This window comes from Maniola hyperantus, chromosome 8, assembly GCF_902806685.2.
Source record: "Maniola hyperantus chromosome 8, iAphHyp1.2, whole genome shotgun sequence".
Taxonomy (NCBI): Eukaryota; Metazoa; Arthropoda; class Insecta; order Lepidoptera; family Nymphalidae; genus Maniola; species Maniola hyperantus.
In genome coordinates this window covers 1209907-1227091 of record NC_048543.1, presented here as the reverse complement: position 1 = coordinate 1227091, position 17185 = coordinate 1209907, and the positions used below count along the sequence as shown (strand labels likewise).

General features: G+C 42.2%; 1 long non-coding RNA gene across 1 annotated transcript in view; it reads left to right on the top strand.

Moving 5' to 3' along the window:
• Window positions 1–17185, top strand: part of LOC138402681 (uncharacterized) — a 214344-nt gene that overhangs the window by 685 nt on the left and 196474 nt on the right. The window lies entirely within an intron of this gene.

Genomic DNA, 17185 nt, shown 5'->3' with positions numbered 1-17185 from the left:
TGTGCCGTACCCGTAGCCACTTCAGCTTTAATAATATAATAATAAAATAGTCATTTATTTAGGCAACTTGAACCCATTTGAACATACATAAAAGTAAATACAAATACAAATACAAATGTACAATTGTTTACAAGTGCAACCCGTTGAGTTATGTCGGATACTCTGGTTTTCCTACGGATCTCCTCATTTCTGATTTGATTACGACTGGTATTAAAACGGCTTAAAAGATAATAATGTGCTGAGTAAAAAATCTTAGGTAGGTACCTATTTTAAAGACAGTCAAAGCAGCCATACTAAACCTAAAAAACTTTTGAGAATCAAAGCGGTATTTGTTACAAAGAATCGTTCAACAGTATTGAATTCATTCTAACATTAATAATTCAGAGCCCGTGCCTTCGACAAATAACGGCCTTGAATATTCATACTGGGCGTTTTTTTAGGGTTCCGTACTCAAAAGTAAAACGGAATCACCTCCGGTACATCTATAGATACTTATTTCCACTACATGGGCCTGTTCTCTGAATAAACAACTTTCCGAACACAATAAGTAAAAATCGAAAAATTGCTATTTTCTAGTAGTAACTTGTTGAGTAGGTATAGGTTGTGTGTTCTTAGTGGACCCAACGGGACCCTATTACTAAGCCTTCTCTGTCCGTCCGTTTGTCAGCCTAATTGTCAGTGGGCTGTATCTCATAAACTGTAATATCTGGAATTGAAATTTTCACAAGAAAAAAGTTATAAAGTGTTATTTCTTGTACAATGGTACGGAACCCTTTGTGTGCGAGTCCGACTCGTATTGACGGGTTTTTTTATTATTTTTACCCCGACAGCTAATTACAAGACTTGGACGTTTTCCATTTTTCTGTGCAAACCTTTGATTGGGTATTGGGAATATGGATCGCGGATTTAATTAAGTTTGGTTTGACGTTGAATAAAATCACCCCGCGCGATTCAATTCTTTTGAATTTGGCGTTGTACTAATCAGTCTTGCCTATTACAGTTTTTTTTTAACGAATATTAGCCACTTTAATCATTTAAATATGTAAAAGGTGACTGACTGACTGATCTATCAACACACAGCTTAAATTACTGGATGGATCGGGCTGAAGTTTGGCATGCATATAGCTATTATGACGTAGGCATCCGCTAATAAAGTTTTTTTGAAAATTCAACCCCATTAGGGGGTAAAAAAGGGGTTTGATATTTGTGTAGTCCACGCGGACGAAGTCGCGAGCATAAGCTAGTGACTAATATTCCCCTTTTCCCTCCAACTAAGCACAAAGCTTGTGCTCGGAATAGGTAAGACAATAGTGCAACGGGCGGGGTTTGAACCGCCAGCCTTTCGGATTTCAGTCCGCTTCTTAACCGTTGAGCTATCAGGGCTAAATTTTGTTGAGCTAATTTTGTTCTGTACCTACATTATACCTAAGAGCTAGACTTAATGTACATGTACCTACATGCTAGACGTAGGGATGTTACATACTTGACACACAACAATATGCTCATTAACAGCATCATCATCATCATCATCATCAACCGATAGACGTCCACTGCTGGACATAGGTCTCTTGTAAGGACTTCCACACGCCACGGTCATGCACCGCTTGAATTCAGCGGCTCCCTGCGACTCGTCTGATGTCGTCCGTTCACCTAGTGGGGGGTCTTCCAACGCTGCGTCTTTCGGTGCGAGGATTCCAGCACCTTGGGACCCCAACGTCTATCGGTTTTACGAACTATGGGCCCTGCCCATTGCCACTTCAGCTTCACAACCCATGACATTAACATCAAAAAGCATGATATTATTGAGCAATTGCTATATGGCATTTCAGTATGTTGTGTGTGAAAATGAGCAGGCTCAAAAATGCCGAGCGTGCAAGCCAGCAAGCCGAGTACAGATTTGAGGTACGGAACCCTAAAAATGGAAACATCTGATCCATTAGAGGCTGGGAATTCCTTCATTGCGGAAAATTGTCGAAGGACACGCGTGTGGCAAATCTATGCCAAGTTGCTAAACATTCGCCGAATGTGTTCGCCAAGCCCGTTGGGCCAACGTGAACAAGAGGCATCACAGTGTAACTGGGGTGTTTGTACCCGTTTAGGTTGAACCCTCATCATGCAGTGACAGTGTAGATAACGTCAAATCAAATGTTATCAATGAATTGTGAAGCCGCAGAGACCGGGCCGGGTGTGGCACGGAACATTATCTACCAATTAGATGAATATACATAAGTATAATATCATAGCTTAGCAGTGACGACCTCCCTGGCGCAGTGGTGAGCGCTGTGGTCTTAATAGTGGGAGGTCCCGGGTTCGATTCCTGGCAGGGGTTTGGAATTTTATAATTTCTAAATTTCTGGTCTGGTCTGGTGGGAGGCTTCGGCCGTGGCTAGTTACCACCCTACCGGCAAAGCCGTGCCGCCAAGCGATTTAGCGTTCCGGTACGATGCCGTGTAGAAACCAAAGGGGTATGGGTTTAATAAAAACTGCCATACCCCTTCCAGGTTAGCCCGCTATCATCTTAGACTGCATCATCACTTACCACCAGGTGAGATTGCAGTCAAGGGCTAACTTGTATCTGAATAAAAATTAAAAAAAAAGCTTGGTATAAGAAATTAAATATCACTTGCTTTAACAGTAAAGAAAAGCGTCGTGAGGGAACCTGCATGCCCGAGATAATGAGATTCTCCATAATATCCTCAAAAGTGTGTGAAGTTAGCCAAGCAAGAGCCTCAATAGCTCAATAGTTAAGGAGCGGACCGAATTCCGAAAGGTTAGAATAAAATAGAAAATAAAATTAAATAAAATCTTATTCGAGCTCCGTACGCGTAGTGAAGCGACGCGACACGCCGGTGAGTATGTCGCACTAGCGTCGCTGCACTGCGCGTCGCTGCACTGCGCGTCGCTGCACTGCGCGTCGCTGCACTGCGCGTCGCTGCACTGCGCGTCGCTGCACTGCGCGTCGCTGCACTGCGCGTCGCTGCACTGCGCGTCGCTGCACTGCGCGTCGCTGCACTGCGCGTCGCTGCACTGCGCGTCGCTGCACTGCGCGTCGCTGCACTGCGCGTTGCTGCGCTGCGCTTCACAATATTCTCTCCAGCCGCGCCGCGCAGCAACACGCGATGAAGCGCGCGGAATGCGCCATACAAAAGGATAGAAATAACATTTTGACGCTCTGTGCCGCGCCCTGCAGTGCAGCGTAGAGCAGCTCAGGTGCGTACAGTGCTCAGACAAGCCGCCAAGCGCACGAAGAAACCAATATTGTGTTTTTTCTGTTTGTGTGGGAAAATAAAAAAAAAATAAAAAAACAGACCTTATAAGTATCTCAAACTAAAATTCAAAATCATATTATCACCATCAGATAAAATCGCAGCGAAGAGAAAATCTATAATCACCGTTGAAAAAGTTATCCAAAAGAAAAATAACTAGGAATTCAAAGGACTCTCACTTACTAAAGTTCTTTTAATATTCTCTTCACTTACTCTATCTTAAAACTGTCTTTGAACGAACATTTACTACTGTAATACCTTAGGCTGCTTTCACACCAGAGATGTACTATGCTACGTTTTTTATTTCAGATACAAGCTTGCCCTGGTCTGAAATCTCACCTGGTGGTAAGTGATGCTGTAGTCTAAGATGGAAGCGGGCTAACTTGGAAGGGGTATGGCAGTTTTTTTTATTAAACCCTTTGGTTTCTATACGGCATCGTACCGGAACGCTAAATCGCTTGGCGGCACGGCTTTGCCGGTATGGTGGTAAATAGCCACGGCTGAAGACTCCGAACACACGTTGCTATGGATGTGTATCCACCAATCATTTTCATTGCTCCACATAGCCTTAGCATTGGTGGCAACGGGTTCAACGAAGCTAGGTTTTTATTTGGGAGGGATGCGTGCTACGGGTGAGAGCTACGGATGGGAACTAAATGATAGCTACCACTACGTATGAAAGCTACGTTACGGATGTAACCTACGCTACGGATCGGAGCTACGCTACGGATCGGAGCTACGCTACGGATCAGAGCTACGCTACGGATCGGACCTACGCTATGGATCGGAGCTGCGCTACGGATGGAAGCTACGAAAGCGCGAGTGATCAGTACCCGTAGTACAAGATTTTACGTCTCACCAAACGAAACCAAATTCGAGAGTCGAAATACTTCCGCGTTACAGTAAAATGGACCTAAATAGCCTTGAATTGAAGTCAAATATTCAATGCCACTGATTTTAATTTCGCAATGTTTCCGCTTGGAGCGCTGGCTGTAGAAGTGTAGACAAACTTGAGCTTTAAAACAAGGCATTTAAGATCCAGTTTACTGTAACGCAGAAGTATTTCGACTCTCGAATTTGGTTTCGTTTGGTGAGACGTAAAATCTTGTACTACGGGTACCGTGCTCTGCCTACTGTCGCCGCATCGTTTAGTTCGAGTCGCGCAACTACTGCTCGACGCGGCGCATTTTCATAGCGCATCTTACACGCTCCGCTGCTCGGCTTATAGCATTTATAGAAACGGTCAAATCATGAGACCGTGCGCGTTATCCCGCACCGGGTTAGCGCGGGGACTGTGTGGTTGTGCGGGGCGTCCCCATATCGATCGCCATCTCAACCTGTCGCATACTATATATTGAATAAATTATTTGACTTTGACATAGCTGCATAGCACATCTCTAGTGGAACAGCAGCCTTACTATTGTAATACCTTTAGCTACGACCTAATAGCTCATCCCCTCGCTGAAATCGAAAATCATTTCCTATAAAAGCACTTAGTTAAATCGGGAATCGAATCCCATTTCCAGAGTTGTGTTAGTGTAACATTCGTTAGATTAAGCCTGCCCGGTAGCCTGTGATAGCAGTCCTCAGGGAGGGAAGAACGTTCTCTTCTTGCGTGGCCCAAATTATAAGCATAGCTATTTTGTATAACTTATTACCTAATCAAAACATTTAAAATACCCTTAGACTAAAACTAGTCTTGTCCACAAACTCAAAGTCGCTCAGCGAGCTATGGAGAGGGCTATGTTAGGAGTTTCCTTGAGGGACAAGATCCGAAATGAGGAGATCCGCACGAGAACCAAGGTCACTGACATAGCCCAAACTATTAGCAAGCTGAAGTGGCAGTGGGCAGGTCATGCCTGTCGTAGAGGCGATGGCCGTTGGAGCCGGAAAGTCCTTGAGTGGAGACCGCGTTTAAGCAAGCGTAGTGTGGGACGCCCTCCAGCACGATGGACCGACGATATAAAGAAGCTGGCGGGAAGTGGCTGGATGAGGAAAGCTGAGGACCGGGTGTGGTGGCGCTCTTTAGGGAAGGCCTATGTCCAACAGTGGACGTCCACAGGCTTATGATGATGATGATGATGAAAACTAGTCTTGCTAGTAAAAATTTACGCACTACGTACAAGAATAATAACAATATGTTTAAGGAATTTATTTGAATTTATAATACCAGCTATATGAATTTTATCCATACTAATATTATAAGTGCGAAAGTGTGTCTGTCTGTCTGTCTGGTAGCTTTTCACGGCCCATCCGTTTAACCGATTTCGATGAAATTTGGTACAGAGATAGCTTACATCCCAGGGAAAGACATAGGCTACTTTTGATCCCGGAAAATTAGAGAGTTCCGACAGGATTTTTGAAAACCTAAATCCACGTGAACGAAGTCGTAGGCATCATCTAGTACATAATAAATCGCCTAATCCTGTGACTTGAGTATAACTTAAAACGAAATTGGAGTCGAAATGATTGAATGCAGTTGTAAAAGCGAGTCGTCTGTAATATCTAGTGCCTTTATCTTATGTATTTGTTGTTTATTGTGAGAAGGAAAAGTTTACTTACAATAATTCTACTGTAGAAAGTGAGAGGAAGAGGCAAAGGTTACGAAGGAGAAGGAGATCTATAGAACGAACTTTGACTTATATTTTATTCCATAACAAATTAGCCCTTGACTGCAATCTCACCTTGTGGAAAGTGATGATGTAGACTAAGATGAGATCTCCCACTTATACCACACCACCACCATTTGTTCACCATTGCACCTTGAAAGTCATAAACATTGTTGAGACTTTACGAGTTAAAAAAAAAAAAAAAGATAATATTATATAGACAAATCATAATAGATAATATTATATTTTTAACTTCTAAGTAACTATCGATCTCACGACAATATCGAAGGCCGGAATGCTAAATTGCTTGGCGGCACGATTTAGTCCATAGACTGGTTACCATGGCCACGGCCGACTCCTTCCACCAGACCAAACCAGAGACAAGTTTTTTTTTAATCGACACCAGTACTTTACTCTCATTACAATCTAGCCAATGAGAGAGGCTAATAAGCAATATTATAATATTAACGTAAACTTATAAACGTACTTATACCTAAGAATCGGTCCATTGACTTATCTTAGCTGTTTATACTTATAGTAATTATAAGACTTTATTGGAAGACACTTTGTTCTTGTGTTCTTTAAATTGCACTAGCAATACACTTTCACTATAACTACACTAGCTCAAAAGGCTTAGTCCTTTAAGTCTACGTTTTAGGTCTGTGTTGTCGAGGAGCTGGATGACCTCGACGTTAACATGTTGATGGAGCCTGCGTTCGTGGGATTTAGCGTTTTTGCTAATAGCTGTGTCCACGAAGCCCATCTGAAGATCGCGATGAATATCTTCATTTCTGACGTAGAGACAAGTCAAAAATCAAAAATTCCCAAGACCCCAGCCCAGAATCGAACCTGTGACCTGCCACGTATTAGCACACACCACTGTGGCAGGAAAGTTATCACAAATAGGACATAGTCATTAAAGACTTTCAAGACATTTACCAGCTCAGTTGAAATCTAACAAAGGGATTTTCTTGTTCGTTTATTTTCTTCGCCGAAATCTTTTTGATCGGGGACCGAAATATTTAACCGAAGAGCATCGTTAGAAAAAATGAATTTCAATATCGAAAAGAAAAGTCTAAAGGAAAAGTGTAGAAGATTTTTAATAAAGTTCAAAGCAACAGGAGTATAATTATTTTCCGCGATTTGGAAATCGTCGAAGGGAAAAATACAAAGGCGTTCGATATTTTAAAAGGAAGTAAGTAAATGTACTAGATTTTTTTAGTTTTTAAAATATCTACTTAGGTTCTACTCATGACTTTCTAGGTTTTTTGTTGGCACATTCTAGAGCTTCTGGTAGAAATCTCTTAAGATGAAAGACACGGTCTGCCCGCGAAATTCAAATTTAATTTGGTTTTTCGCAATTTGTAAACTAATACGACAAAGTAGGCTTATGGCATTCAAAGTCAAAGTCAAAGTCAAATTTAAATAATTTAAGTTTAAATAGTTTAAGAAATTAGTCAAAATAATGAGTTTGACGTGAGCTACTCACAAATTAGTCATTATTTTGGCACTAAGATAATCTGCTCTGTGGTGGACTGTGACCCGTCTTATTTCGAGAGGAGACCAATACTCAGTAGTCAGCTGGCGATTGGTTGATCATGATGAATGTTCGCTCTGCAAGATTAGAAGAGTCGATGAGAAATACCTCAGCGTACGTATTTTTCATTAACCACGGAATTCACAGATGGAATGGAATGCAATATTATCGGAGAGCCTTAGTGCTTGTTCACGTTAACTCGGGGGCGCGGTGGCGGGTGAGGTCACGGAATACAGGTATCGAAGTGGTCAACTCGCGACTGGGCGCGCGCGTCAATCTCGCACCGAGATCGAATGTCTTTCTGCTTCCTTGTCCCTATATGCCACTCTCCCCTTTCTGGGGCAGACGTCACAGTTACAGGAGATTCTGTCGTTGATCCTGGTGGCTCCTGTTTCCCACATCCTCTCTTGTCATTGCGTACCACTACAGTCATTGCGTACCTCTCCTGTCATTGCGTAGGCGTATTGCACAGACCAGAGATAAGTTTAAAATCAAAAGTTCTCAAGATCCCAGCTCTGAATCGAACTTGCGACCTGCTACGTATTATTCTAAAGGCGCACACCACTGTGCCAGGGAAACCATCACAAGTAGAACATCGTCTTCCTCCTCTCCGTCGCTGTCGCATCTCTGAGCTACTCTGCCTCTTGTGCCTGATCTGCTCCCAGAGATCTCAGAAGTACCCCTCGGAAGAAACAATCACCGCGTCAGGTAAGTTCAACCAGTATGAACTTATCGCTGGCGCAAACACCTGGCGGCCAATGTGAACACGAACTCGCCAAGTCAACCGCGCCCGCCACCGCTCCCGCACCCGCGTTTTGTACGTGAACAAGCACTTAATGATCGCCAGCAATGCCAGATTTTCTGGCAATTCCATAAAAGATTATCATTAGGATAGTCACGTCCAAATGCCAAATGTTTATGCGTTCTATTCAATACAAGTGAAGCTTATTAATTCTGGCCGAGTCTTTAATTAAACTTGGAGATTCCTGGGAACGGGACGTGCTGTAATTTGGAATTAATTGTCTTACATAAATGTTTTTTAAAGAGCAACCGCCGAATTTCTCGCGGTAGGAAGGGCATTCCCAAGAGGTAGTAGATTCTTTATTTTCATTTTTTAACTCTCCCTTTTAGGCTCTGAGGTCTGTTCTCAAAACGTCTATCCAACGCTTTCTTGGACGTTCTCGAGATTTAGCTCCAGGGATGGCGATGTGTATACATCTGTTACCTACTGACGTGTAGTTCGCGACAGGTCGAGATGGCAATCGGGGTATAAGGCGGGGGGACGCTCTGCACACCAGCACAGCGCCCGTATTCGTCCGCACCGGGTTAACGCGGGGGCTGTGCGGGTGTGCAGGTCGTCCCCACCTCGATTGCCTTCTCGAACTGTCGCGTACTATAACTTTGTGTATGTCTAGGACTAGGACTGAAAACGGAAGATATATAATTAGATAAGATTTGGAACACCCTTCCAGTATCAGTTTTCCCCTCCAATTATAATATGGGTACCTTCAAGTCAAGCTGAAAAGCGGAAGCTGTGGTAGCCTAGTGGTTAGGACGTCCGCCTTCCAATCGGAGGTCGGGGGTTCGATCCCGGGCACGCACCTCTAACTTTTCAGAGTTATGTGCGTTTTTAAGTAATTATAATATCACTTGCTTTAACGGTGAAGGAAAACATCGTGAGGAAACCTGCATGCCTGAGAGTTCTCCAAAATGTTCTCAAAGGTGTGTGAAGTCTGCCAATCCGCACTTGGCCAGCGTGGTAGACTATGGCCAAAACCCTTCTCACACTGAGAGGAGACCCGTGCTCTGTAGTGAGCCGGCGATGGGTTGATCACGACGACGACCTTCAAGTCAAGAGTGAATAGGCATCTTCTAGGCAAGCGCGCTCCATCTTAGGCTGCATCATCACTTGCCACCAGGTCTGATTGCAGCCAAGCGCTAGTCTATAAATTAAAAAAAAGACGGACGGACAGCGGAGGCTTAGTAATAGGTTCCCGTTGGCAAATATATTCGTAAACCAATTCGTCCACAGCCAATTGCGGGTCGAAAAATAACAAATCAGGTACGGATTTAATGTTCGCGCGGGGCACAAGTGGTACATTCTGTTACGGTGTGAACCCTATCAATTACGGAACAGCCCGATAAATCGTGGCTTTGTGTGAAACAAACCACTGCCTCCATCGTTAGTTGGTCAGCCGTGATCTATGGCTAAGGTGACCACTTCCCTTGCTCACTATTGTGGACGTCGAACTTGCTTTATTACCGGATGTCAGCTCCCTTTGAATCGAGGCTTTATTTTGTTAAAAATAATTTTAAAAATTCTACTTTGAGGATATAATCTATATATATAAAATTCAAAGTCCTGACTGACTGACTGACTGACTGACCGACTGACTGACTGACTGACTGACTAACTGACATATATATCAACGCACAGCCTAAACCGCTGGTCCTAAACACATGAAATTTGGAGGGTCTATTCTTTGTAAAGAGTAGGTATCCACTAAGAAAGGATTTTTCGAAATTCCACCCCTAAGGTGGGTTAAATGGGGGATGGAAGTTTGTATGAAAGTCCGTCATTTTCAAGTTATTTGCATGAAAATTGGTATTTGGGTTCTCGGTCACAAATGAAGAAATACGTGTTTCAGGATTTTTGGAAAATGCGCCTATAAGGGTGGTAAAATAGGGGATGAAATTTGTATGGGAAAGTTTTAATTATTGATATTATTAACTTGAAATTTGGAAAGTAGGTTTTTTCTTGAGGTTAGGTGTCAGCTAAGAAACGACTATGAGAAAATCTCCCCCTAAAGGGATGAAATGGGGGTTGGAAGGTTATATCTGTTATTCGGTGCTGTTCAGGGTGCGCTTCCTGATTTTATAATGTTTTTTTTCTGAAAAAAAAATCCATTTGTTTCCTGTAGGCCACGCGGGCGAAGCCGCGAGCAGAAGCTAGTATAGGTAATAAGTATAGTACGCGACAGGTCGAAATGGCAATCGGCGAGGGAACGCCCCGCTTCGCTTGCTGCCAGTGACTGAATTTGTGATAGTAAAGCTTAGATAGTAGAGCGTCGGGTTCGATCCCAGGAGACGCGAGTTCCATTCCTGCCGCTCCGCAATTTTTGATATGTATTTAAAATCATTTAATAATTTCCTTGAAGTGTAGGTATACTATAAATATTATAAAAATACTAGCTTGTTTTTTTTTTTTTTAAAAAAAGAATATTAGCCTTGCTAATTATGACTAATATTCCCCTTTACTCTCCAACTAAGCGAAAAGCTTGTGCTAGGAGTAGGTACGACAATAGTGCAACGAGTGAGGTTTGAACCGGCAACCTTTCGGAATTCAGTCGGCTCTTCAACCGTTGAGCTAACGCCCACGACTTCGTCCGCGTTTTAGGTTTTTAAAAATCCCATAGAAACACTTTAATTTTCCGGGATAAAACGTGTCACTCTCCAGGTCCTTAACTATACCCATGCAAAAAATCACATCAATCCGATGCACTGTTGCGACGTGATTGAAGGACAAACCAACAAATCAATAAACCAACAAACAAACACATTTTCGCATTTATAATAAGGGTACTGATATAATAAGGGTACTGATATAATAAGGGTACTGATATAATAAGGGTATTGATATGATACGGGTACTGATATAATAAGGGTACTGATATGATACGGGTACTGATATAATAGGGTACTGATATGATACGGGTACTGATATAATAAGGGTACTGATATGATACGGGTACTGATATAATAAGGGTACTGATAAACAACATCATGTAACAAAATGCTGGCCACCCTACATACTGATATCTCGTAGTATTGTCCATCTGTCTGAGCGCTCGTTATCGGTATCGAGCTCGGCTTGCTTCGGGTTTGGCTCATTCGATATTATTATGTTCGGTATAATTCATCGCTTATTTGGTTTGTTTAGCCGTGTATCGTGTTTGTACAAAATATTGGTTTCAACGTTTATTTATTTATTTTATTTTTATTTTTCATGTACCAAAATTGTAGTTACATAGTAGTAATAATTAAGGTACATTGGAAATGCTTATCTCTAAATAGAGATTTCTTCCAGCTTCCCATTCAAGGTTGTGAGTAAGGCGCATCAAGAAGTGGAATAAACGTTATTGAGGGTTGACCAGTAGTTATGTAAGTTAATATCTAAACTTTTAAAAGTTCTTTTTATAGTTCAATTTACATTTACAACAATTTAAGCGAGCTCTTTTTGAGGAAATTTCGAATTAGTTTGGCCATCCAAAGGGGTAATGCTGCCAGCATCTTGGGTACAAAGGTCTAATCCAGTGCAATCCTTTTCTTGCAGCATGATGAAAATGGATAGCATAGGTAAGTGGTACATTTAGATTTTAGACTACTTATTTGCAGCCAAATTTCAGCCTATCTGTGCGTTGATAGATCAACAGTCCTTTCCCATTCCTTTTATATTTATTTAGAAAGACATTCTTCAAGAGATTAGAGATATTAATGTGACTTCGTCCGCGTGGACTACACAATTTCAAACCCCTATTCCCCACTTTAGGGATTGAATTGTCAAAAACACTTTTTAGCGGATGCCTACATTATAATAGCTATCTGTATGCCAAATTTTCAGCCCGATCCGTCCAGTAGTTTGAACTGTGAGTTGATAGATCAGTCAGTCAGTCAGTCCCTTTTCCTTTTATATATTTAAAGAAGAAGAAGAAGACTATTCAAATTTCAAGAGATTAGAGATATTAATGTGGATTACACCTGGTATGGAGTTCAAGGCTATTCGCCTCAGCCAGCGATAATGTACAATATCGTGAAATAACAGGCAACGCTTGATTGGGAAGATATCTTTTGGAAATGTGGCATGAATATTCAGACGGCATTATACTGTTGAAATTGGGGCCGGTCGAGCGCTGATTACATTTGGCCCGACATTGTAAATTGTTTACTTTATTTGTTGTTTGTGTAGAATGGAAGGGGTATTGTGATGGAATCGTCTCTATGTTGCCGCTAGAATCAATGAAACAGAATAAATTAACTTTTGTTCGACGCTCGCAGAAGACTAACTTATTGCCCGCGACTTCTGAATAAAACGTTTTTCTAAGATCCCGTTGGAATATACCGTCGGTCTATGAGTCCCGGTATTATCTTTATATGTATGTAATCCATACAGGAGCCTCGATAGCTCAACCGGTAAAAGAGTGGACTGAAAACCAAAAGGTTGACGGTTCAAACCCCGCCCGTTGCACTATTGTCGTACCTACTCCTAGCACAAGCCTGACGCTTAGTTGGCGAGGAAAGGGGAATATTAGTCATTAAACATGGCTAATATTCTTTTTAACAAAAAAAACTTCCATTCTGGCATCATCTAGTTGCTTATAAATACTAAATCACTTCGTTGTAAGGCTTTCGTCTTCAAGCATTCAAGGCATCAGAAGGAATGACAGTCACAAATCATGTGTAGTGACGTAATCATGAGGTGTGGATTAATTACGAGCCGGAGCGGACTGCAGCATCCCGGTGACAAGAGATTTATCTTACAGCTTCGTAGGAGGCATGTTTCATCCCACTGTGTTAGATAAATCATACCTGTGAGTTAGGGTTCGAGTCTAGGAACTTCTGAGGCTCAGGTCTATTAATGCTCTCCTGACCAAATCACGTGATCTAGCCTAGTTTTTTTTTATTCAGATACAGGTTAGCCCTTGACTACAATCTCACGTGATGGTAAGTGCAGTCTAAGATGATAGCGGGCTAACCTGGAAGGGGTATGGCAGTTTTTATTAAACCCATACCCCTTTGGTTTCTACACGGCATCGTACCGGAACGTTAAATCGCTTGGCGGCACGGCTTTGCCGGTAAGGTGGTAAATAGCCACGGCCGAAGCCTCCCACCAGACCAGACCAGAAATTTAGAAATTATAAAATTCCAAATCCCTGCCAGGAATCGAACCCGGGACCTCCCACTAATAAGACCACAGCGCTCACCACTGCGCCAGGGAGGTCGTCTAGTGCCTAGTGGTTAAGACGTCCACCTCCTAATTTGGGAGCTTCGACCAGTGGCGTGCACAGAGTCCGAAGCCAGGGTAAGCATTAGTAAGATAGGCCTTAGATACACCTTATATAGACCTATGGAATGGCAGGTCATAAAGAAAAATGTCGTTTCAACTAGGGTAAGCAGTACTTTTATGCCTCTATGAATTGCACGCCACTGGCTTCGACCCAGGGCACACACTTCACAAAAATGGTCTAAGACTGACATTTTTGACGGCCCTCCATTTCTTTATTTTTAAGATAAAATAAAAACTAAATTCGTACTCTACTCAATGAGTTCTTAACTATGATACCCCACATACCCCTAGTTTTTCATGTATGAGAGCCCCCTTGAAAAATAAGTTTAATGAGCGTGTGACACGTGGACAGATAGACAGACAGACACAACAGAGTGACATTAATGGGGTTCCGTTTTGGGTACGGAACGCCAAAAACCAAAAACTTGTTTTTAGTTTTTACTATTTGTAGTTGCCTCCAAATATAGTAAGACGTACGTACAGACATGTTTTAAATTTAAATAGACTTGGGAAACTCATCGTCTGCCAAATGAGGCATAAGCCACCCGGGGAAGTTTTACACGACTTTTGTTTTGCAAAAGAGAAGAGTTTTTAGTATCGAGGGGCGTGCGATAAAAGAATTAGGTTCACTTGGGTGACTCAGTCTAGGGCACGGATCTGTAAATATGTATGGACAGTGTTATTGAATAAACAAAATGGCACCGACTCATTGGTGCTTATGCACCAGTGCAACCTCAGTGACTCAACTCAACTCAACTCAACGATTCGTCCGAAAGTCGTTCATTAGTATCTAAGAGGTGGCACTGATTTATTTGGTTTCTAAACCGTAAAAATTTTGTTCGCTTGACCAATTCTTGTCATTTATATCGATGCAGAAATGGTATCTGCTGTACTCAACACAGCAGAATACTTACAGAATAACCTCACAGATGCAGCAGGCTAGACAACCTCACTGGCCCAGTGGTGAGCGCTGTGCTCTTATCAGTGGGACGCCCCGGGTTCGATTACCGGCGGGGGAAATTTGGAATTTTATAATTTCTAAATATCCTGTCTGATCTGGTGGCAGGCTTCGGCCGTGGCTAATCATTATACCGGCAAAGCCGTACCGCTAAGCGATTTAGCGTTCCGGCACTATGCCATGTAGAAACCAAAGGAGTATGGGCTTACTAAAACTGCCATACCCCTTCCAAATTTGCTTACTTGCATCTAGACTGCATCATCACTTACCGCCAGGTGAGATTGCAGTCGGGGCGTTCCCTCCCAGATTGCTATTTTGACCTGTGATAGTATGGCGTCCACAGTTCATTCTGCCTACACCCTACACCCTGACACCCTACCCCTTCACACCCTACACCCTACACCCTACACCCTAAACATAAATACCTCGGCGCCAACGATCTTTATTGTCAGATGCGTGACGCGCCACACCGGCGCGGCGTCACAGCTCGGATGACTTCATCAGTGGATTACCGTTAAAAAAGAAAAGCTGACTGACTGACTGACTGACTGACTGACTGATCTATAAACGCACAGCTCAAACTACTGGAAGGATCGGGCATGCAGATAGCTATTATGACGTAGACATCAAGTGATATTTAATTACTTTAAACGCACATAACTCCGAAAAGTTAGAGGTGCGTGCCCGGGTTCGAACCCTGACCTCCGATAAAAAGGCGGACGTCCTAACCACTAGGCTATCACAGTTTATCCGTTGTACTTACTATTATCATTATCGAGTTACTTTAGCCTGTAAAGTTACAAATTGATAAATCCACTATCATATTTTATTAGAAGTGGCAAAAAAAAATTAGATACTAGCTGATGCCTGCGACTTCGTATGCGTGGATTTAGGTTTTTAAAAATCCCACGGGAACTATTTGATTTACCGGGATAAAAAGTAGCCTATGTCACTCTCCAGAGGGCCTAACATGCGCCCCGCGAGAAAATTTTGTCTACGCATTATCTCGTCTTTCTTCATACAAATCAGACGAGTAAATGCGTAGACAAAATTTTCTCGTGGTGCGCATGTTAGGCATGCAGGTCTTTAAATATAGCCATGCAAATCACGTCAATCCGTTGCTCTGTTGCGAGGTGATTGAAGGACAAACCAACAAACCAATAAACCAACAAACAAACACACTTTCGCATTTATAATATGGGTACTGATTCTATTCATCATCAAAACCAGGCCGTGTAAAATATAGGTACCTAACTACCTACCTACTTAGTAAAACGAAAAATTGTTGAAAAAGAATTAAAACATTTCTTCAACTCGAACCGCAGATATTAAAAAATTCCTCAGTATTCAGTGGAATTTTTAATTTGCGGAAATCCAGTAGACATAAAACTGATATCTTACAGGGAGAAAGTTTTTCCGAAACTTCCGGCCAAGTTGGGAATTCCTTTGACACGTGCCCACTCCGAGAACTCTCAAGCGAGTTCGATATAAGTTTATTGAGTGAGCGCCAACCAACTCCTACCACAGCCTAAAGATATACCCACTTCATACAGTTATCTGTATCTAAATATATAAAAGGAAAAGGTGACTGACTGACTAAATGACTGCTGATCTATCAACGCACAGCTCAAACTACTGGACGGATCGGGTTGAACCTAAACCGCTGGTCCTAGAGATATAAAATTTTGAGGGTATGTCTTTGTAAAGAATAGGTATCCAGTAAGAAAGGATTTTTCGAAATTCTACTCCTAAATAATGGGGGATGAAGTTTGTATAAAAGTTCGTCATTTTTAAAGTTATATCGAAGAAAATTGGTATTTAAGCTTTCTGTTAAAATTAAAAAAATATGTATTTCACGATTTTTAAAAATTCTACTACCAAGGGGGTTAAATCAGGGATGAAAATTTGTATGAAAGCCCGTCATTTTTCAAGTTATTCGCATGAAAATTGGTATTTGGGTTTTCGGTCACAAATGATGAAATAAGTGTTTCAGGATTTTTGGAAATTCAAACCCCAGCTCAAACTCAAACTTCTAAATTCTACCGAGGCGAAGCCGGGGCGGGTCAGCTAGTATGGCATATTCAGTACTAGCTGATGCCCGCGACTTCATTCGTGTAGATTTAGGTTTTTAAAATCCCCCGTGGGAACTCTTTGATTTTCCCGGATAAAATGTAGCCTATGTCACTCTCCAGGTCTTTTAACTATACCCATGCAAAAAATCACGTCAATCGGTTGCTCTGCTGCGACGTGATTGAAGGACAAACCAACAAATCAACAAACCAATAAACCAACAAACAAACACACTTTCGCATTTAAATATAGGTACTGATCTATGTCAATAATGACTTATTATGCTTATGCTTATCTTATTACCAGTTTGCCCCTTAAAAGCCAGACGACCTCCCTGGCGCAGTGGTGAGCGCTGTGGTCTTAATAGTGGGAGGTCCCGGGTTCGATTCCTGGCAGGGGTTTGGAATTTTATAATTTCTAAATTTCTGGTCTGGTCTGGTGGGAGGCTTTGGCCGTGACTAGTTACCACCCTACCGGCAATGGCGTTCCGCCAAGCGATTTAGCGTTCCGGTACGATGCCGTGTAGAAACCAAAGGGGTATGGGTTTAATAAAAACTGCCATACCCCTTCCAGGTTAGCCCGCTATCATCTTAGACTGCATCATCACTTACCACCAGGTGAGATTGCAGTCAAGGGCTAACTTGTATCTGAATAAAAAAAAATGTTTCGTCTGCACCGAAC